Source organism: Gorilla gorilla, chromosome 3, assembly GCF_029281585.2.
Source record: "Gorilla gorilla gorilla isolate KB3781 chromosome 3, NHGRI_mGorGor1-v2.1_pri, whole genome shotgun sequence".
NCBI classification, from domain to species: Eukaryota; Metazoa; Chordata; class Mammalia; order Primates; family Hominidae; genus Gorilla; species Gorilla gorilla.
In genome coordinates this window covers 22,952,239-22,974,047 of record NC_073227.2, presented here as the reverse complement: position 1 = coordinate 22,974,047, position 21,809 = coordinate 22,952,239, and the positions used below count along the sequence as shown (strand labels likewise).

The following is a 21,809-nucleotide window of genomic DNA, read 5'->3' as shown; positions in this document are numbered from 1 at the left end:
CTCACTCCTTGTCCACCAGCAACCAGCAGTGAAGCAGAAACAGCATTCCTGCAGAAAGAACCTCCACTCAGTAAAGGAGAGGGTTGCACAAACCCAACAGCCACAAGTCCATAACAAATAACAACTCTCGTGGGATAGTTTCTTGCTTAATAACTTAGAAGGTTCCTGTTCCATATGCTTCTGGAAAGTTCCACATATAAGTGACCACAGTCCCAAATCTTGTCCAGCTAGAGATTTTAAACCTGACGGCTCTTGAATTTCAATCAGAGACCTCTGTGATCTGTCCATTCTTCTCCCCTAGCTTGATGGCCATCTGAAACAATAGGCTTTGGTCAGGAAGCAATTCACTTATTTTCATTTCACCAGCAAGTTTATTTGATGCTAAGGCTGCAGCTGCTAATAACAGATTCAGGTTAGACTATAATCTTTCTAGACCTCCAATTATGGCCTCTTAGGGAGCCTAGATTTTAGTCTGCAGACAAAGCAAAGCTTCATTTCTTGCTATTCTTTTTGTAAATGGATAGGTGGTGTTTGACTTTATTTTTTGTGAATCTTTATTGAAAGTGGCAGATAGTGTTATCACATATCAACTATGGTAAGCAACTATGATGGTCCCTAATGATCCCTACCTTCTGGAATTTACTTGTGTAATCTACACCCCTTGAATGTGGGCTGAATTTACTGATACACTTCACAACACAACAGGGTGATAAATACCACTTGTGAGATTAAGATTTGGGTATACTTTCTCTCTTATCCTATCACTTGCTCTCTCAGGAAAACCAGCTTCCATGTTGTGAGTTGTTCTCTGGAGAGATCCACATGGCAAGAAATTGAAGGAGGCCTTTGATTGAAGAACTGAATCTTGCCAACTACATCAGTGAGCTTGTAAGTGGATCTCCTTCCGTTGAGTCTTCAGATGATACTGTTGCCACAGGAAAAATCTTGATTACAATTCTAAAAGAAATCTTAATCCAGAGAGAACCAGCTAAATTGTGCTTAGATTCTTGACCCACAGGAACTGTCAGATAATAAATGATTTGCTGTGTTAAACTGCTAAGTTTGGGGGGTAATTTTTATGCAGTGATAGATAACTAATATATCAACATTCTTGACTTTTCCTTTCCTCTCCCCTAATGGTATAGCCTAAGTGAGTGTGTGGTCTGTGTTCCAACTTCTGTTAGTCAATAGATTGGCAAACTGTTTTGCCATCATATAGCATGGGACTTCAGCTTTTCTACCTGCAATATCCTAGTCCACAATATTTGCCTGTAGGACTTTATGCAATGAGGTAATACTGTATTTTAGATTTCATCTCTCATAGTACCTCTCTTGCAAGAAATAAATGCTACATCATTTAATATTAGGTTCAGCTGCATCTGACAGAAACTCTAAAAATTCAGTAGAATACACAAGAAAGAAGTTTATTTCAGCATCATATAAAAGAAGCCTACCAGTAGATAGCTAGGACTCCTTTGGCTTTAGTGGTACTATATTCAATGGTGTCCCAATCTCTTTTCTTTCTTCTCCTGGAGTTTGGCATCCATCATCAAGACCACCTCATGGTCAAAAATGACTGCTTTGGGTAAATCCATCATATCCTCATTCCAAGCAACAGAGGATGAAGCAGGTAAATCACCCTAGCAGAGTCAGCACCCTTGAAGGACTCTTCTCAGATGTGTTTTCCATAAGTATTTGTATAATAGACAAAACATATTTAGAAAATAGGAGGGCTTCTAAGTCATCTACTCCAATATTTCCCCAACTTCAGAAATTTTCATTCCACCTTTATGATTTTGCTATATTTGATGCTATCCATCAAAGTGATTACTTTATATTGAATCATATAGTGAAAAATTATTTCCTTACATTTACATAGCATCTGTACTGTCTTTATATAATGTGTTTTTCAGTCAAGTTACTTTTTAAAACTTAAATGACTATGTCTAAAATAAAAGCAATATATTGTTATCTTCAATTAAAAAGTAAAACTTTACATAAAAATTATGAAAAAAAGTAAAATGAAACAAATTTATACAATTATACACAAATACCAAGTTAGCCAAAAACTTTGAGCAAGCCACTGGTCTCATATTTTCTTTATTAAAAGTGAAGATTATCAAGTTCCAGATGGCGGCTACCTCCTGAAAGAACCAGAAGGATTGTAAAGAGAATTACTTTCTTACTACACTATTAATTATAATTTATTTAATGTCCTGTCTGTATACCACCTAAATTGCCTCAATTTTACTAGAGATTTATGCTCCATACTTGGGACGCTCTGTTGGATTCCTGTGACCAGTGAGGAAACCAATTTTCTAGAGACTCCATGTGATTCTCTGGTTGCTCCTTGGTTATTTGTAATGTTTGTGAAAATTTTACTGTCTGATACCAGAGTCAGATGTTTCAGGGTCTGTATTCACCTCCTAGACTGAGATCTCAGAAGACTAACCCTGACTGATCTTTGTCTGTAGGGCAAGACCCAGGGCCTTCCCCCCAGAATCAATACATTCTGTTGGTTGGAAAAAATGGAATTGTTAAGGACACACAGCTCTGTACAAAGATGAAACTGAGGCCCACATCTTCTGTGTCCTCATTCATGGTGCTTTCCAAGTCACATTTTTAGAGAGAGGTCAATTTGATTCCAGGAACAGAGATAAAAGGGATTTTAAAAAGTGCTGCATTTTTATTTTTAAAGCTCAAGGTTACTCGTGCATTTTTAATGATAAACTTCTGTATATATAATAATAGGTTAAAAATCAATGACTCAAAGTGTAAATCTCTGGCAAAGTTAGTTTGATCATACCATTGTTTTTGATGATGACAGTAGTAATAAGAATAGCTGCTATTTATTGAGCATTTTCTATGTTCTAGGAACAACTGTGAGCACTGGAACTTTCTCATGAGCCAGATACAATTACTCTTTCCATTTTATTCACAGGAAACTGAGGCACACATAAGAAACATAGCCAGCAGGTGTTGGGACAGTTTGCACAAGACTTACCTATTTCTTGGCTTCACTTGGTTTTTTGTTTCAGGGGCTGCTATAGCAATAAGCTCAGCGTGAGTTCCACTCACTTCAGGCAGAGGTGACTTGACACCACCTCACCCAGCCACCCTATGCCTGCTGCCTTCTGTCCTGGGGCTTCTCTGTGACCCCAACTGCACAGTACCTTTAGTCACCTGTGCATACCCAGCCCACAAGAACTGGAGAATTAATGCTCCATGGGATGAATCTTTGATCAGTAGGAGGTAGAATCAGGTATACTGATTATTACCCTGGGCAGGCTATGCAATCATACATTTTATATATATTCTTGAAGAACAGTCCTACAGAATCAAGCAACTAGTTGTACCTTGTGGCAGCCAAATTGATAATGCATCTTTTTATTTTATTTCAACCTATGTTCCTATTTCGTCTTCCTTTTCCCTCACTTTGACTCTCTGGGATACATAATAAAGAACTATCCTATAGGATCTTACCTGGGGCTCTGTTTTCCAAACTGAGGCTATAACAGCCTATGTTTATCTGATTCCTAAGTCCATTCCTAGGACACTGTGCTGTATTTGTTCTAGTCACGAATCTTCAGGATGGTCTGACTCCCTGATGAGACACTAATGGCCTTTTGGAATTTTGATCATCTACCCCTTCCCTCTTCCCATTCCTTACCTCAAATCCTGATCTTTGAGTCCTGTTAATTAAGGAGCTACCGCCAACTCTGGTTTTAGCCCTCAAAGACACTTGTCTCTTTGTTGGAGAATGCTTCCTGTTTTCTTCTTCTCTATTCCTTTCTGCTTCCTTTCCAAGCTAACTCCTACTCACCTTCCAAAATTCAGTCCTCATGACCTTTTCTGATGCTGCTGTTCCCACTACCCTCAGCTTCTGTTCCCTGTACCTTACCCTGATGTTCTCTCTTGCATGTTGCCATCTCTTTCTGTGTTCCCTTCGAGGACAGGCGTTGTGTCCCACTGATATCTCTATCCTAAATGTGAGTACGGGGCCTGCCTCAGAGTGTCCACTAAGTGAGTGATGGCGGAGGGGCTAGTTGACGATGGCCCCAGATTCCAGTCCTTCCCTGACACTGACTGTCATGGGCTTCTGAGCAAGTCACTTAACAGCTCTGAGCCTCAATTCCTAATCTGTAAAAAGGAAAGACTTATAATAGCTTCAATATAAGGTTCTTCTATAGACTAAATTACATAAAACTACAAAACTGCAAAATTATGAAAAAATTATATTGCCTTTAGTAAGAGATAAGTTATTGGCTGCTCTTATCAATAATAAATTAATTTTATTATTCCTTCCAAAAGAGTAGGGAAGAAGCCAGAAGTCATTGGGGGCACTCATTAAAACTGTGCCTAAAACTAGGCTAATTGTCACCTAGGTTTAAACATAGGTTTATTGAGTGCCCCTAATGTTTAGGGATTCCTGGGGCTTTCTTCAGACCCCACAGGCTTATAGACAAAGCGATCCTATTCCCTTTTACTGGGTACCCCCATGCGCAATGAACTGCACACTGGGCTGGGGCTTTTGACATGGTAAGAATTGTTGCCTGCTCTCAGCGAGTTCATAGTCTAGCAAAGCTAAGACATTAAGCCTGCAACCTTTTATCATGACCACCTTCTCTCCCATTTTGAGGATAAATGTGTTTATTTCTTCAGCAAAATATTTGTTGTACAAATACTATATCCCCAGCCCTGTCTAGGTGTCAGGGATACTGCAGTGAATTTATACTTTGATCATTTGAAATTCATCCACACTGGGAAAGACAGACCAAAAGCTTACAAAGAAACACACGATCAAGATGAAAAAAAAGTAGAAGCCTAATCAGTGGACAAGAGAATTTTAGCAATATACATCAGATTGTGCAAAGGTATGGAGGAGAGAGTCCAGGGAAGAAAAATGGGCAAGGCTGGAAGGACAAGCTGGGGACAGAATGTCAATGGTTGTCTTGTTTGTGAGGATTCTTTTCCATCACAGAAACCCAACTGGAGATGGTTTAGGTGGAATGGAGATGGACTTGTGTGGCAAAGCATGAGTTGGGCCAAAAAAGATGGCCCCAGAGCAACTGGACCCAAACTTAAAGACCTCACTTCTCTCTTCTGCCTCTAGCTTTCTATCTTCGCTTTCCTGAGACTCTCTTTCTCTCTCTCTCTGTGTGTGTGTGTGTGTGTGTGTGTGTGTGTATGTGTGTTTTCTTATTGCCAAGATGGAATATAGAATTCCTATGTGGTAAGAAACAATCATAGATATGTCTAGAATTATTTATTTCCAGCCTAATGACTTGAAATAAAGAGGAACTTTATTGTTTTTTTAAAAATAAACCCCAGGTAAGACTGATTGGCCTTATTTGGGTCAGTGGTCTTCATGGATTACCAACCACAGTGACCAGGGTTGGGAAAATCTAACTGGCTAAGTTGGGTTACTTGCCCATCTGCATCTGAGATGGGATCAGGCATCAAAAGATCCTATCCAGACCCAGACCCAGACTGGATAATAGCCCCAGAGACTTGAATGCCATACTAAGGAGTTTGGATTGTATTTGAGGGTGACAGAAATTATTTTCAGGTTTTAGACAGGGGGATGAAATGGTCAGATACATCTTTACAAAGAAAACCCCAGGAGCAAAATGAGGAAGTAGTTGAGTTGGTGGGGCAGATATGAAGCTGGAAGACCCATTATGATGCTAATTTCAGAGTCCAAGTAAGGCCTTAGAATAGGAGCTGTGTAACAAGGTGGTGGAAGTGTGGGAAAACGAAGGAGAAAAGAGATGATGTTCTCTTCTGGGTCCCAGTTGGAGACAGGCAGAAAAGCATTAGCCACTGCTGGGTAAATTGTTGACAAGGTCTTTTAAGAAGTCATTCTGGCTTAGCAACTGGTCAATATCCTAGACTTACTTATGCTTTTTTTTGGAGGTAAATTATGAACAAACTACAGAAAACCCACTCTTCTGATTAAGATAGTAATACTTCAATTTAATAAATATTTATTGGACACTCACTGATATGGTTTGGCTGTGTCCCCACCCCAATCGCATCTTGAATTGTAGTTCACATAATCCCCACATGTGGTGGGAGGAACCTGGTGGGAGGTAATTGAACCTCCATGATATTCTCATGATGGTAAGCTCTCACGAGATCTGATGGTTTTATAAGGAGCTTCCCCTTCGCTTGGCTCTCATTCTTCTCCTTCCTGTTGCCATGTGAAGAAGGACATACTTGCTTCCCCTTCCACCATGATTGTAAGTTTCCTGAGGCCTCCCCAGCCCCATATAACTGTGAGTCAATTAAGCCTCTTTTCTTTATAAATTACTCAGTCTTGGGCAGTTCTTTATAGCAGCTTGAGAACAGACTAATACAGTAAATTGGTACCAGTAGAGTGGGGTGCTGCTATAAGGATATCTGAAAATGTGGAAGCGACTTTGGCACTGGGTAACAGGCAGAGGTCGGAACATTTGGAGAGCTCAGAATATGACAGGAAAATGTGGGAAAATTTGGAACTTCCTAGAGGCTTGGAGAGCTCAGAAGACAGGAAGATGTGGGAAAGTTTGGAATGAGTCCAAAGACTCATTGAATTGCTTTGACCAAAATGCTAATAGTGATATGGACAATGAAGTCCAGGCTGAGGTGGTCTCAGATGACAAACTTGTTGGGAACCGGAGTAAAGGTGACCCTTGTTATGCTTTAGCATAGACACTGGTGGCATTTTGCCCTGTGTTAGAGATCTGTAGAACTTTGAACCTGAGAGAGATTATTTAGGGTATCTGGCAGAAGAAATTTCTAAGCGGCAAAGCACTCAAGAGGAAGAATAGCATTAAAGTTTGGAAAATGTGCAGCCTGACAATGCAATAGAAAAGAAAAACCCATTTTCTGAGGTGAAATTAAAGCCTGCTGCAGAAATTTACATAAGTAATGAAAAGCAGAATGTTAGTCATCAAGACAATGGGGAAAATGTCTCCAGGGCATTTCAAAAACCTTCATGACAGCCACTCCCATCACAGGCGCAGAGCCCTAGTAGGAAAAAATGGTTTCATGGGCAAGCCCAGAGCCCTCCTGCTGTATACAGCCTAGAGACGTGATGCCCTGCATCCCAGCCTCTTCAGCCATGGCTAAAAGAGGCCAAGGTACAGCTTGGGCCATGGCTTCGGAGGGTCTAAGCCCCAAGCCTTGATGACTTTCACGTGGTGTTTAGCCTGCATGAACACAGAAGTCAAAAACTGAGGTTTGGAAACCTCTACCTAGAATTCAGAGGATGTATGAAAATGCCTGGATGTCCAGGCAGAAGTTTGCTGCATGGGAAGAGCCCTCATAAAAAACATCGGCTAGGGTAGTGTGGAAGGGAAATGTAGGGTCGGAGCCCCGACACAGAGTTCCCACTGGAGCACTGTCTAGTGGATCTGTGAGAAGAGGTTCACTGTCCTCCAGACCCCAGAATGGTAGATCCATGAATAGCTTGCACTGTGTGCCTAGAAAAGCCACAGACACTCAACAAGAGCCCATGAAAGCAGCTGAGAGGTGAGCTGTACCCTGCAAAGCCACAGGGGCAGAGCTGCCCAAGGCCATAGGAGCCCACCTCTTGTATCAGTGTGACCTGGATGTGAGACATGGAGTCAAAGGAGATCATTTTGGAACTTTAAAATTTGGCTGCTCTACTGGATTTCAGACTTGCATGGGGCCTGTAGCCCTGTGTTTTGGCCAATTTCTCCCATTTGGAAGGGATGTATTTAATCAGTGCTTATACCCTCATTGTATCTAGGAAGTAACTAACTTTTGATTTTTACAGGCTCATAGGCAGAAGGGATTTGCCTTGTCTCAGACAAGACTTTAGGCGACTGTTGCAAGGGCATGATTATGTTTTGAAATATGAAGACATAAGATTTGTGAGGGGTCATGGACAGAATGATGCAGTTTGGCTGTGTTCATGCCCAAATCTCATCTTGAATTGTAGTTCCCATAATCACTACATGTGATGGGAGGAGCCCGGTGGGAGGTAATTGAATCATGGGGGCTGTTTCCCCCATGCTGTTCTCATGAGAGTGAATAAGTTCTCATGAGATCTGATGGTTTTATAAGGGGCTTCCCCCTTCATTCAGCTCTCATTCTGCTCCTTCCTGCTGCCATGTGAAGAAGGACATGTTTGCTTTTCCTTCCACCATGACTGTAAGTTTTCTGAAGCCTCCCTAGCCCCACAGTCAATTAAACCTCTTTTCTTTACAAATTGCCCAGTCTCAGGCAGTTATTTATAGCAGCATGAGAATGCACTAATACACCCACTGTGGATTATGTCTGAGGCTTTTTGTAATTTTCATGCTGAATAAAACAAGATTCTGTTAAAAAAAAAAAGCAGCAAAATTCTGTTTTTTGAAAAGAACACATTGTACTTATACCATTATCTCTTTCAGCCTTCAACATGGGCCTGTTGGGTAGCAGAGGGGAGGTATCCTGCATTTACATACTTTCTTGGAGAAGTGAACTGACTTCCTCAATAAATAGTGGAGTTCTCTACAGTTCTACACACTCTCATCTCCTGAAACCCATGGGTCTTGGGTCTTTTCTATCTCACAGTAGACAAGTGACTCCCTTAGCTTAGTGACTTACAGTAGTGGGCTGGTGAATATTGAACAACAGGCTCTCTGAGCAGCTTTTACTAATTTGCATGGTGTGAATATTCCCACCTGGCTGACTTCAAACCATCAGCATGATGTCACTGAATGTAGACTTGGGAAGAGACTTATGCATGCTGTGTTCTCCTGAGCCTAAGGGTTCAATGACCCCATCAGGCAAACCACAGCCTAGGCCCTGGTTGGGGGAGTGGAAATCAATTCTCTGGAAGTTCAGTCCACATGGTCATTTATGGTGTGTCTTACACAAAGAGTATATTGAAGTTCTAATGCTCAGTACCTCAGAATGTTAACTTATTTAAAAATGGGGTTATTGTAGAAGCAATTAGTTAAAATGAGGTCATACTGGAGTAAGGTGAGTTTCTAATCCAATATGACTGGCATCTTTATAAGAAGATAGCCAAGTGAAGACACAAAGACACAGGCAGAAGACTATGTGCAGATGGACAGAGAGATCAGAGTGATGCATTTTTGGGCTGAGGAACTCCTGTAACTACCAGAAGCTTAAAGAGGCAAGGAAGTCTCATCCCCTAGGAGCTTCAGAGGTAGCATGGCTCTGCCAGCACCTTGATTTCAAGCTTCCAACCTCCAGAACTGTGAGAAGATACATTTCAGTTGTTTCAAGTCATCTAGCCACCTTATGCCTGCCTTAGGAAACTAAAGGTCCCTGTGCTTTCTTATACCCTGCACCCCCTGGTTTGAAATATGACTGCCTTTGAGAAAAATCCCATTTTTTTGTGTTTTAAGGTTAAAGTGATCTCTCATTCCACTCCTTCCCCATTTAGATCATGTCATAGGAATCTAGTGCAATGAGCTAAAATATAGGAGAACCCATTGGCTTATAGACCTAAGAAAGTTATATTAGTTAGACACATACTAGGTATCAGGTGCTATACCACTGGTTTTTCATGTGTTGCCACATTTACCTTAATCTTCACAACAACCTCTGAATAGGTATAATTATCCTCATTTTACAAATGGGAAAACAGAAGCTCAGTGATGTTAGGTAACTTGCCTAAGGTCACAGAGCTGGTGGACAGCAGGGAAGACAACTTGGGTATGGTGAGCAGTCACAGATGCAACACCCCATCTTAGTGCTCCACCCTGTGGCTGATTTGTGGGAGTCCCCATAGGCTACAGCTGCACAAACACCTCAGTGAATGCTCCATCTGTGCCCAGAGACAAAATGGGATTTGAGGAAAGGAGAGGAAAGGTGGAGGGCAGTCAATTAAATAAGTAACCCTGCATCTCCTTGGTGAGCTGTTCCACGTGGGGTGGTTGCCACTTCCATGTGGCAAATAACAATGAAGGATCCACAATGATATCACAATATGCTAACCTTAATTCTTCATGTGCATGCGGCACTGAACATCTGTGACAAATTTTCTATTAAATGGTTCTTGTCTATTCACAGGCTCTGGAGCCAGGCAGAGCTGGATTCAAATTCCAGCCCTGAACCTTATCAGCAGTAAGCTGCTTAATCATTCATGAGTTGCTTCACTTCCACCTTTTGTAACCTCATAGGGTTTTTGGGAGGATTCAGTTAGGTGATTGGAGTGTGTGCAGTGCATAGTAGGTGTCAAGGAGAAACGCTGAGTGCCAACTCCTTGGCTTCTTATGAAGGAGTTTCCCTCAATACTTCCGACCTGTGCCACAGTTTTCCTCCCCGCAGAGTGCATAGCCATGATGGGAGACTCATGCTGGGAAACAGGAGAGAAACAAATTGACCAAAAGTTCCAAGTATGTGCCTCAGTTTCCCCATCTGCCTCCCCTGGATCCATGATGCACCATTCTGCATTTGTCGTCCCTCTTATGGGTTGCATTGTGAACCCACAAAGAACATGTTAAATTTCTAACCTCTGGTACCTGGCAACATGGCCTTATTTGGAAATAATTTGGGTCTTTGCAAATTTGATTAAGTTAAGATGAGGTCATTAGGATGGGTCCTTCCTCCAATATGACTGGCATACTTCTAAGAAGAGGAAAACACCATCTGAAGACAGAGGCACATGGGGAGAATGCAACATGACCATGGAAAGAGGTCTAAATGCTGCACCTTCCAGTCAGGGAAGCCCAGGGCTACCAGAAGTTGGAAGAAACAAGGAAGGATCCTCCCCTAAGGGCTTCCAAGGGAGCATGGCCTTGCTAAAACCTTGATTTCAGACTTTTTCTCTGCAGATCTGTGAGACAATAAATTTCCCTTGTCTTAAGCCACCAAGTGTGTGGTATTCTAAGGCAGCCCTGGGAAACAAATACTCCCCACCAAGGTGCATGTTACCTGGTGTTAGTGAATGAGTAAGCGAATGAAGGATTGAGTGCCTCTGTGTGTGGTTGCTCTTAGCCAGAGTGGAGATGAGGGCTGTTGTAGAACAGGAAAGTGTTTTTCTATTAACACCTGAGGTGAATAAGTGTAAATAGGGCACTGTGGAAAAGGAAAAGACAAGGAAGGGGGAACCAATATATATTGAGCACATCCTATGTGTTTGTTCCTCCACCAGGTGAATTGCAAATGTCTCCTTTAGTCTGTGAACCCTGTAAGGTGGGTGTTGTTATTCTAGTTTTCCAGATGGGAAAACTTTAGTTAGAGAGAGTAGACGCTCAGCTTAAGGTCTAACAAGAGAGCAAGGGGCTGAGCAAATTCCAAACAGGGGTTGGTCTCATTCCAACATCTGCCTGTGATATTTCTACTTGATGCAAAGCAATTGAGGCAATAAAAATCAAGTTGTAGCAGATAAAATTTCAAACAGAGGTTGCAATTATGAGTAGTCATTGCACTTGTTCTGAAATCAGGAGGGAGGAGAGTCTTGATGGAGGCATCCAGTTAAGGCATAGAGAGGTAGCATAGCAGAGTTTATGTGGATGGGTCTAGACCCGTTCTACCTGGGTTCCAATGCCAGCCATCTCCACATTAACTAGCTGAGTGCCTTTGCCACATTACGTCTTCTATTTTTAGGCCTCCTGGCTTGCCATGTGGCAATAACAGGGACAGGGACCATAGGGCTGTAGTGGGGACTAAATGATCATCACGAAAGAAGTTAGAACCGAACTTGCTACATATTGAACATGACAAAGTGCTTGTTCCTGCTATTATTTTTTTATTACTTAAAATGTGACCCGTGCCAGGTCTCCTCCCCCCCCCCCAAATGACTTTCTCCCTTGTGTGGCTCTCAGGGCATTTTGCTGATCTGCTCTCTGCCACAGTGACTTCCAACACTTGAGCCAAGCTGAAATATTATGTTTCTAATTAGAGAACTGAGTGCCATGTTGGTTCATAGTGCCTTTCCTGAAGCTTTTGGCTGTAATGTTTCACAGCCATTAATAAGGAAACGATCTAGAAGAGAATTTGTAGTCGTGACTTCTAGCACTGATTCAAAAAATGTCTCTCTGATCCCCAATGTGTGCATATCTCTCTTTTGGGTCACTGAAGGGTGTGGGAATGCTCCTTTCAGAGCAAGAGCACAAGCCTCACACCCAGCTGGTTCTTGTTCCCAGGAGGACTGTGCATCTCTGGGAAACTCTCTAAATTCTGAAGTAATTGTCCTGGGGTCCCTGTGTAAACCATGTAAACTGAGAAACCGTTACTTAAACCTGGGTGGTCAAGCTGTCCTTGACCATGTTCCTGAAACAGAGAAGAAACCACAAATGACCTGCCTTCACCTAACTAGTCAACCATATTTCTTTCCTTTCCTGGGATGTGCTTATCAGAAAGACAGAGCAGACCCAACAGATAGAACCAGTCCAGCTTTGAGGATTTTGCTCACAGAGTATTGTGCACATTAGTGGTATTACTATTAGGGGGCAAGGACTGCAAATCTCTCTCTCAAATGATGTTGTTGCCTTTCTGGCCTTGAGGGAAAACCCCAAGCCACCTTTATAAGTTTGTATTTTAGGACTTGTATGCTTGAAGTTAGGATTTTCAAACACAAAGTTCTCTTATTTAAATAGTCAAAAAATTTTACAAACTGTGCAAAACTTGCTGGATTTGGGAAAGAGGGAAAGGAGAGCCTGTGTTGGATATGTAGTATGTTTGAGAGCTGGATTAAAATGTGAGGATATAATAAAAATACAGAATAAGAATTATATTAATGTCCTCCAAAGAAACAGAAAAAAATTGGGTATAGATACACATTATATACACATACGCTAAAAATATAGTGTGTGTATATATATATGTACACACATATATACATATATATATACACACAATTATGGTATATTGGGTATAAAATAGGGCATATACCCTGTTTTCCTTTTTACTTTCTCTCATGTGATTATCATATGTGTCTCATATGATTACCATATGTGTCTCATATGATTATGGAGGCTGAGAAGTCCCATCATCTACAATCTGCAAACTAGAGCTCCATCATAGCTGCTGGTGTAACTCAGTCCAAGTCTGAAAATTTGAGAACCAAGCGGGCTGATGGCCTAAATCCCAGATCAAAGGCAGAAGACTTAAGTCTCAGTTCAAGCAAGCTGTCAGAAAGCAAAAGAAGTGAATTCCTCCTTCCTGTGCCTTTTTGTTCTTCTCAGACCCTCAGGGGATTGGATGATGCCTACCCAATTTGGAGGGTGTTCTACTTTACTGAATCTAGTGATTCAAATGCTAATCTCATCCAGAAACACCGTTACAGACACACCCCAAAATAATGTGCAATCTAGGGCCCCATGGTTCAGTCAAGTTGACACATTAAAATTAACCATCACTAATAATGATAATAATAATAGTAATAAAAGCTCCAGGGAAGGAAAATAGTCTACAAGAATGTTATGACCAAAAATCAGATAAACATTTTTAAAAGTATAGATTTAAAAACATGAATTTCATGCAATAGGTAGACAAAGATAAACACAATGAAATAGAAATTATTATACATATAACAAACATATGCAAATATAGAATGCAAATACACACACTCCTATCTTCATACCTGATACACTCACAAGACAAAGAAAGTTCTATATTTTGCCAATTAAATAAATTTTGAAAAGATTCGATGAACTCTTTTCTGCGCCTTCTTTTTTCATTTTAATATGTTGTAGATATTTTTATATTAGTATATACCATTTTCTTTATATCATTCTAGGACATTCTTTTTAATGGTTTCATGGTATTTATTATATACATGTACCATGATTTATGTATACATCATCTATTAATGAACATGCAGATTATTTTCAGTTTGGAGCGTTTTATGTTTTAAATTTATTTTCCATGCAGTACTCCAATGAATATTTTTAGCCATACATCCTTGTGTGCCTCTGTGGGTATATCTGTACACAGAAATTATTTGGAGCAGAAGGTCTGAATTAAAGGGTATTCCATTATAATAGATATTGATCTTTTGCCAAATTGACCTTCAAAAAAGTTATGCCAATTTGTACTCTCATTACCAGTGTGTGAATATACATTTCCTCCAAATCTTGCCAAATCCATGTTTTGAAATCCCTTTTACTCATTGCCAATTTGATAGGTAAAAATAACTATATCCTGTTGTTTTAATTTGCATTTATTAAATCATTGAGAGAAGTTAGGCTTCTGTTTATATAATTCTAAACAATTTATATATTTTTCTGAACTGAACACTTAATAGGTGAACAATAAATATTTGTGGAGCAATTATATATGCTGCTTATGTTATTATTCCCTTTATTAGTATGAACTCTATAGCATGACAAATTAACATCCTTTGATATAGTTGTTATAAGTTTCTTTTTTGTTTTCTCTTTGTCTTTTAATTTTGTATGTAGATTTTTGGTGAGAAGACATTCATAAATTTATTTTTTACTTTTTAATGTAATCGCATTTATTATTTTTAAATAATTTATAGTTTTTGAATATTGCTTAATCTTTTATTCCTGTAAATAAACACAATGCCCCTAATAGGACTTCTTTTCTGCCTCTGACGATTCCTTGTGTTATTCCTAAGTTGTCCTGTTGCTAATAGGTTTCCTTTTGCTTAGCAGGCTCTCTTCTCATCCTCTCTGCCCATAAAATTACCTGTATTTAGGGAAACTAGGTGAATTTTACTTGCTCATAGAAGCTTTATAATGTGGTACATGCAGAAGTGACTCTTTGTACAAGGTACTGTGGGAACACAGTTTGAGCCTCAGAACATTCTGGAAAGTATCCTGCAGGTAAAAAGCTACTGCTACAGATAGTATTAAATGTCAGACTAATAAAACTGTTTTATCTCCTATAGGAGTTAGAGCAGGGCTCACTGGTCTTTGCATTTTATGTTAGGCGCTAGCTCTAGGCAGGAAGAAGGATATTAAAAGTCATTGATTGATCTTGCTTGGTGGACTCTCTTATGGGAATCCCTAATTAGACATTTTTTGGGTAGGTTATTTCTCCATTTGGTACCCATTGTCCATGGTTTGGGCAGACCCAGAGCCTCACTGATCTTACACGGCTCCCTGGAGCGTGGCCTCAGGAAAACAGGCTGTGGTAGATCTGCCTGCTGCTGGGCAAGGTTAAGTGAGTCCTCTGGCAGTCATATGCCTCGGTCTCCTGGTGGGAGCTAGTGCTGCTGTCCACTCAGCACACTGCTTCCTCTCTTTGCATATGATAATAGCATTCTTTCACTTGAGGACTGGCTTTTCCCTCTCTGTTGTTTTATCCAAGGGGGCAGATAACGCTAGTGAGGCTAAAAATTAGAATCTTGGCTAAAGACCCACAGGCACCCAGGGCTCTTGGATCTTTCCACAATGGGAACATCAACGTCAGTTTCCCCATTCCTGAACACCTTATTACATCCCCACGGGTCTGAGATTGTTCAGGCTTCCTGTGGTTGCACACACTACCACAGTAGCCATCCAATAAGCACTTTTCTCCCTTCATTTAAGTTATACTCAGATTCTGTTACTAGCTCTCTAGAATCTTAGCAGATGCAAGAGCTCACCAGTGTCAATGGATACATGGAGCAGGAGACAAAGCCCTGGCTGTGCTCAGTACATCATCATTTTGGGGAGCTCTCTATGTTAATCTGAGGCCACAGAAGGCCTTTTGTGAATTCTAGACCACAAAGCTAGGAAGACTGGGTCCCTTTACCATATCAGCAAATTGAGTTTCCTGGAAGGTTGAAGACTTCGTAGGATGGAGGGAAGGAGCCCATGACAATTTTTGTAAGATGGTGATTTTGCCCAGGCTGATTGTGAGCTGATTTTAGGGACTCTTGCTGGTTTCTTGGAGTCAGAACCAGGAAGCTCTCATCTGTTTGTGATTACAAGGCTCTGCATGTCCCACTAAAGGCCCCCTGGCGCCTTTCCTCTTCGGAAACACATTCAGCACATTTTTAGAAACCGCACTGAGAAGCCCTCCCTGAGAAAGTGACTACACACTGCTTAATATTCTGAAAACATAAATAGCTGCTGAGAAGCCAGTCATAAACTATTTGGGAAAGCTGACTTGGCACTGGGAGAAAGCCAGCTGTTGCTGGCATTCGATTGGCGGAGATTATAAAATTTCTTGCCATGTCAGGATTGTCAATAAACACATATTAAGCTTGTTCCCCATCTTACACGCTGAAGCAGTCTGGTTAAATTTGTGTTCTTTTGGACATTCGGAGAGATAAGGAGTGTTAGGATGGATGCATCTCTCCTGGTACCATACGTTCTCGGTTGAATCATGACCCCTCAAAAGATATATTGAAGTCCTAATCCACAGTAGCCCAGAATGTGACCTCATTTAAAAATAGTGTCTTTGTATATATCATTAGTTCAGATGAGGTCATACTGAAATAGGATGGACCCTTATTCCAATAGGACTGGTTTCCTTATCAGAAGAGGAAAGAGAGACACCCAAGGAGAATGCCATGTGATGACTAATGCAGAGATTGGAGTGGTCCAGCAGCAAGCCATGGGATGCCAAGGATTGGTGGTTGCCAACTCCAGACACTAGGAAAGGCAAGGAAGGATTCGCTTTTACACATTTCAGGGGGAGTGCGACCCTGCTGACACCCTGATTTTGGATTTCTAGCCTCCAGAACTGTAAAGCAATTTGTATTGTTCTGGGATGCCCATTTGAGATACTTTGTTCCAGAAGCCCTAGGAAACTGATATGCCGTGGTTCTAACCATCTCCCTGCCCTACATCAGACTGGACCTCTCATTCCCATTCTTTCATTCATTTGTTCATTGAGCATCATTAAGCATTGACCATGTTTTAGATTCAGTTTTGAGTGCTGGGAATACGTGGTTAGAGGTCACAGTCCCTACCCTCAAGGATCTGAGAAACTTGGGAGGGAATAGACATGCACCTACCAATAGATGAGTCCTACTGTGCCTTAGATTCTTAGCATTTTTCCTCCTTTACTGAACTGTAAGTTAGGATGTGTGTGTGTGTGTGTGTGTGAGAGAGAGAGAGATCTTTAATCACCTTGATCTAAACTCCTCAAAACCTATTCTTTTTCTTAAGTGTTTTATCATGAAAATTTTTGAATAAATATACAAATTAAACTGCATTAATCACCCTTAAATTTAGTGCCTGAATTCAATGACTGTTAACATTTTGTCATATTTGGTTTTAATACCTGTGTTTTAGTTTCTTCACATATATTGTATTCCAATGGGAGTAGTAACAATACCCAGCTCATGGGGATGTTGTAAGCAAGAAATGTATCCACATGTAAAAAGTAATTAAAACAGTGCCTTTCAACATGTAAACACTCAATAAATATTGGTTCTTTCAATAATTCTCTCCTAGAGTTCTTGGAAAATAGTAGGAGTCTTATTCTCACAAGTGGGGCTGGAGTGATCCTTCTGTAGGTGAATCATGGGAGGATTTTGACCTTATTTGATTCATTCTCCAGCTTTTCCCCTTTTAAGGCATGTGGATTTCTGTACCATTTGAAGCAGTACCTGGCACATACTCGGCTCATAAGAGGCATTCAGTAAATAGCTTGCTGAATGAGTCGTATTTAACATGCTGCTATTTGTTCATGCACTTATTCACCTGTTCATTTGGCAAATATGTACTGAGCATCCTTTTTGTGCTAGGCATTTGACTCCGTGCTGAGGCCTCATTGATGAATAAGACAAAGTCTCAAGAAACTTAGTCTTGTTGATAGTTGATTTTGAATTCATCTTCAGTTTTGTATGCAGCTCATTATATCAGCTAGACTATAAAAACTTTGTGACCAGAGACTGATTTCTACTTCTCTTTTATTAAAGGCAGGAATCATGAGAAGGTTAGCATGCATTAAAGCAAGGCTTTAGAATCACATGAAAATGCCAAGACATCAAAACTTTTCCATTATGTTGACAAAAAATATTTCACTTTGCCTATCTTTATCTTAATACCTTTCTTTGTCAAGTAGGAATATTATTCACCTGAATGTTTTAAGAGTAGAATAAGAAAATGTAATGAATTCATTAGATAACATTGATTTGAAATTAATTCAATGAAATTGAATTAAATAATGAAATAATAGTATGTTCTCAGTGAATATATTATTTTTTTATCTGCTCCCCCTTTCTTTCCAGAAATGGTGAGTTTGAGGATATCGTAAAAGAGGTTGATTTGTTCCTTTTACAATTTTCTGGCAATGGAATATCTGATTCATTAGAGTACTTGTAAGAATTGTTAATGGCTGAATGGTGCCCACCACCCCTACCCCAACATTTATATGCTGACGTTTTAAATCCCAGTACCTCAGGCTATAACGTTATTTTGAGATAGGATGTTTACAGAGGTCATCAAGTCAAAATGACATTATGAAGGTGGGCATGAATTCAATATGACTAGAGTTCTTTTAAAAAGGGGAAATTTGGAGACAGACACAAACACAGGCAGAATGCCATGGAACAAATTCTTTCTCGCAGTCATCAGGAGGAACCAACCCTGCCAACACCTTGATCTTAGACTTGTAGCCTCTAGGATTGGGAGATAATAAATTTCTGTTATTTACGCCACTCACAGAAGTAAAATCTAAACTTTAAAATGTTCTGGTGAAAAACAATACAACTGAGAGTCTATGAGCTTATCTAAAACAACAACAACAAATTTTTGAAAACAATAGCAGATGTGAAGCCAGGAAAAATTTCCTCACTATTAAAAGTTCCTTCATTTTTTTGGACAGGACACTAAGGGAAAAATGAATGATTTTCTTTTTTTCTTTCTTTTTTTTTTTTTTTTGTTTTTGTTGAGACAGCATCTTACTTTGTTGCCAGGCTAGAGTGCAGCGGCGCAATCTCTGTTCACTGCAACTTCCGCCTCCCTGGTTCAAGCGATTCTCCTGCCTCAGCCTCCCAAGTAGCTGGGATTACAGGCATGCACCACCACACCCAGCTAATTTTTGTATTTTTAGTAGAGACAGGGTTTCACCATGTTGGCCAGGATAGTCTTGATCTCCTGACCTCGTGATCCGCCTGCCTCAGCCTCCCAAAGTGCTGGGATTACAGGTGTGAGCCACCGCACTGGGCCAAAAAATGAATGATTTTCTGACAGTCTCTGTACATCTGTTTTTCTCTGGAAGGTGTGGTTTCTGCTATGTTTGTGTTCTGAGTATGGGGAGCGTAAGTTACATGTCTCCATTCTAGTACTGTGGAAGAACACGTCTGGCTGTCACAAGATGACATAAGAGCAAGTTAAAGTGACAACAATTTAATATTAAATCTTCCAATTATTTTAAAATTTCAATTCCGATGATGGTTCTAAGTCCCAGCTAGACAGTGTGTTGTGATAAGAACACACAAGATGCGGATTTAAAGTAAGTGGCTCTGCAGTGACCAATTAGAGCCATATGACCTTGGGCAACTTGCTCAAAATGTCTCAGCTTCCATTTTTAAAACTGCAAACTGGTGGTAAAAATAATATTCACTTATCCATTGATCTATGTACTCAGTAAGTGTTGAGCATGTACTACATGTGATTATACTCTAAGCACTGCAAATATAACAGTAGACAAAGCAGCAAGGTCTATGCCATCTCAGACTTTACATTGTAGTTGCAGAGACAGGCAATGGATAACTAAACATAATTCAGAGAGTGACATGAACCCTGAAGAAAATAGAGTAGGGTAAAGGGATGGAGCATCACTGGGAGGTAGAGATATAGGGGATTAGTGTTTCAGTCAGAGAAATTGGAAAATTTAACATGTCTGATGCTGGAGTTAATATGGTGTGTATAAAGATGGCAAGAAGCACAGTGTGGCTAGAACGTGGAAATCAAGGATAGACACATGGTTGCTGAGATAGGAGGGAGAGGCAGGGGCTGGATCATGTGGACAAATGTAAGGGGTTTGGATTTTATTCGGAGTGCATCAGGAAGCCACTGAAGTAATGAATTAATGTATTTATTTTTCCCTCTAACTACTGTGTGGGCAAGTTTGGAAATATGGATACCAGTTCTGGGGAGACTCTAGTATCTAGGTTCTAGAAGGAGAGATTGTGTCTGATCAAATTTCAGACATACTTTAAGCTAGATCAAAAGGATTCATTGATATATTAAGTAGGAAAAGAGAGAAACAGGAATGTCATCTGAAGTTTTGGATTGAGCAACTGTTATTGACCAAATTATGTATCTCCCTGTGTCCAGCATTTATATGTTGAAGTTCTAGCCACAGTACCTCAGGATGTGACTATATTTGGAGACAAGGTCTTTCAAGAGGTGATTAAGTTAAAATGAAGCCTTTAAGGTGGACCCTAATCCAATATGACTGACAATCCTTATACAGAAAGGACATTTGTACACACAGAAAGACACCAGACATGTGCGTGTGCACAGAGAGATGACAATATGTGCACAAGGAGAAGTCCACTGTCTGCAAGCCCAGGAGAGAGGTCTCAGAAGAAACTAAAAGTGCAAACATCTTGATCTTGAGTTCCTAGCCTCAGAATCAAGAGCAAATAAATCTCTTTGTTAAGCCACCAGTCTGTGGTATTTTGTGATGGCAACAGTAGCAAACTAATAAAGCCACCTAGTAGTACTGGTACCATGTATTAAAAGAAAACTGGGAGCAAACACAGGAGGTTTGAATATATGTGTGTGGAGGGATGGTGGTAGTGGTGGTGAGAAATCAAGAGTTCTGTTCTGACCTTGTTCAGACTGAGATGCCCACTAAACATCCAGTTGGGGACTCCTGGGGGCAATGAGACTCATAATTTTGGTGCTTGGGAGCACTCAGCATATTCAGTAGTCCCACTTTATCCAGTTTCCTTTCTGTGGTTTATTACCTGTGGCCCAGTACAAGAAGATATTTCGAAAAGGAAGGGAGTGAGAGAGAGGCCATATTTATATAATTTTATTATAGTATAGTTACACTTGTTTTCTTTTATTATCGTTGTTAATTTCTTACTGCACCTAACTTATAAATTAAACTTTGTCATAGGTATGTATGTATAAGAAAAATCATAGTCTATATAGGATTTGGTACTGTTCATGGTTTCAAGCATCCGCTGGGAGTCTTGAAACATACTCCACGTGGATAAGGGGGCACTACTCTAGATGGTATTTACAATCTTGGGGGCATGACTGAGATCACGAGTGAGGCCATGGAGAGAGAAGCATGAGGACTGTGCCCTGAGGCACTTCAAGATAGACATGCAAAAGAGATTGTTCAGGTGTCATTGCTGAGCTAGGAGGAAAGAGTAGGAAAAGGAGTGGTGCCCTGAAAATCGAGTGAAGGAAGTGTTTAAGGAGAGAGGAAGGAACCAACTCTGTCAAATGCTGTGGAGATTTGGAATAAGGTGAAACAGAAAATTTGTCACTAGAGTTGGCAACTTGAAGATTGTTAATAACCTTGAAGGAGTAGTTTCAGTGATTTGATGAGGTAGTTTGTATTTGAGATGGGCTGAAAGGAGAATGGAAGTAAGAAACTGAGATCATGCAGAGAAAACTCTTTTGAGGAGTTGTTTTTAAGAGAGGCAAAGAAATGGGGACGTGGCCTAAATGAAATGTGGGGTGAGTGGAAATGTTTTTGTTAAGATGGGTTTTGTTATGGCACTTTTGAACGTAGTTGGGAATAATCTAGCAGGTGGAGGGCAGTAAAGATTCAGGTGATGAGAGAAAAAATAGTTGTAGAAGAGATCTTGTTTAATAGGTGAGAAGAGACAGAATTCAGATCAAAGAAGTAACTCCAAATAGGCACAGTGATGTTCACTCACTTTAGGGGGAAGCAAGGCAAAATGCTCCCTCATCTCCCTCAGACCAAATCTGCCACCCTGTCTCTATCGGTACTTGTGCATTTTG

General features: G+C 40.4%; 1 long non-coding RNA gene across 1 annotated transcript in view; it reads left to right on the top strand.

Annotated features, from left to right (window-relative positions):
- Positions 1 to 783: 783 nt before the first annotated feature.
- The window catches only part of LOC129533273 (uncharacterized), a 273,052-nt gene continuing 252,026 nt past the window's right edge, over positions 784 to 21,809 (top strand). Inside the window, exon 1 of the long non-coding RNA XR_008679393.2 lies at positions 784 to 888. This is a non-coding gene — a long non-coding RNA (uncharacterized lncRNA). The remainder of the gene's footprint in view (positions 889 to 21,809) is intronic.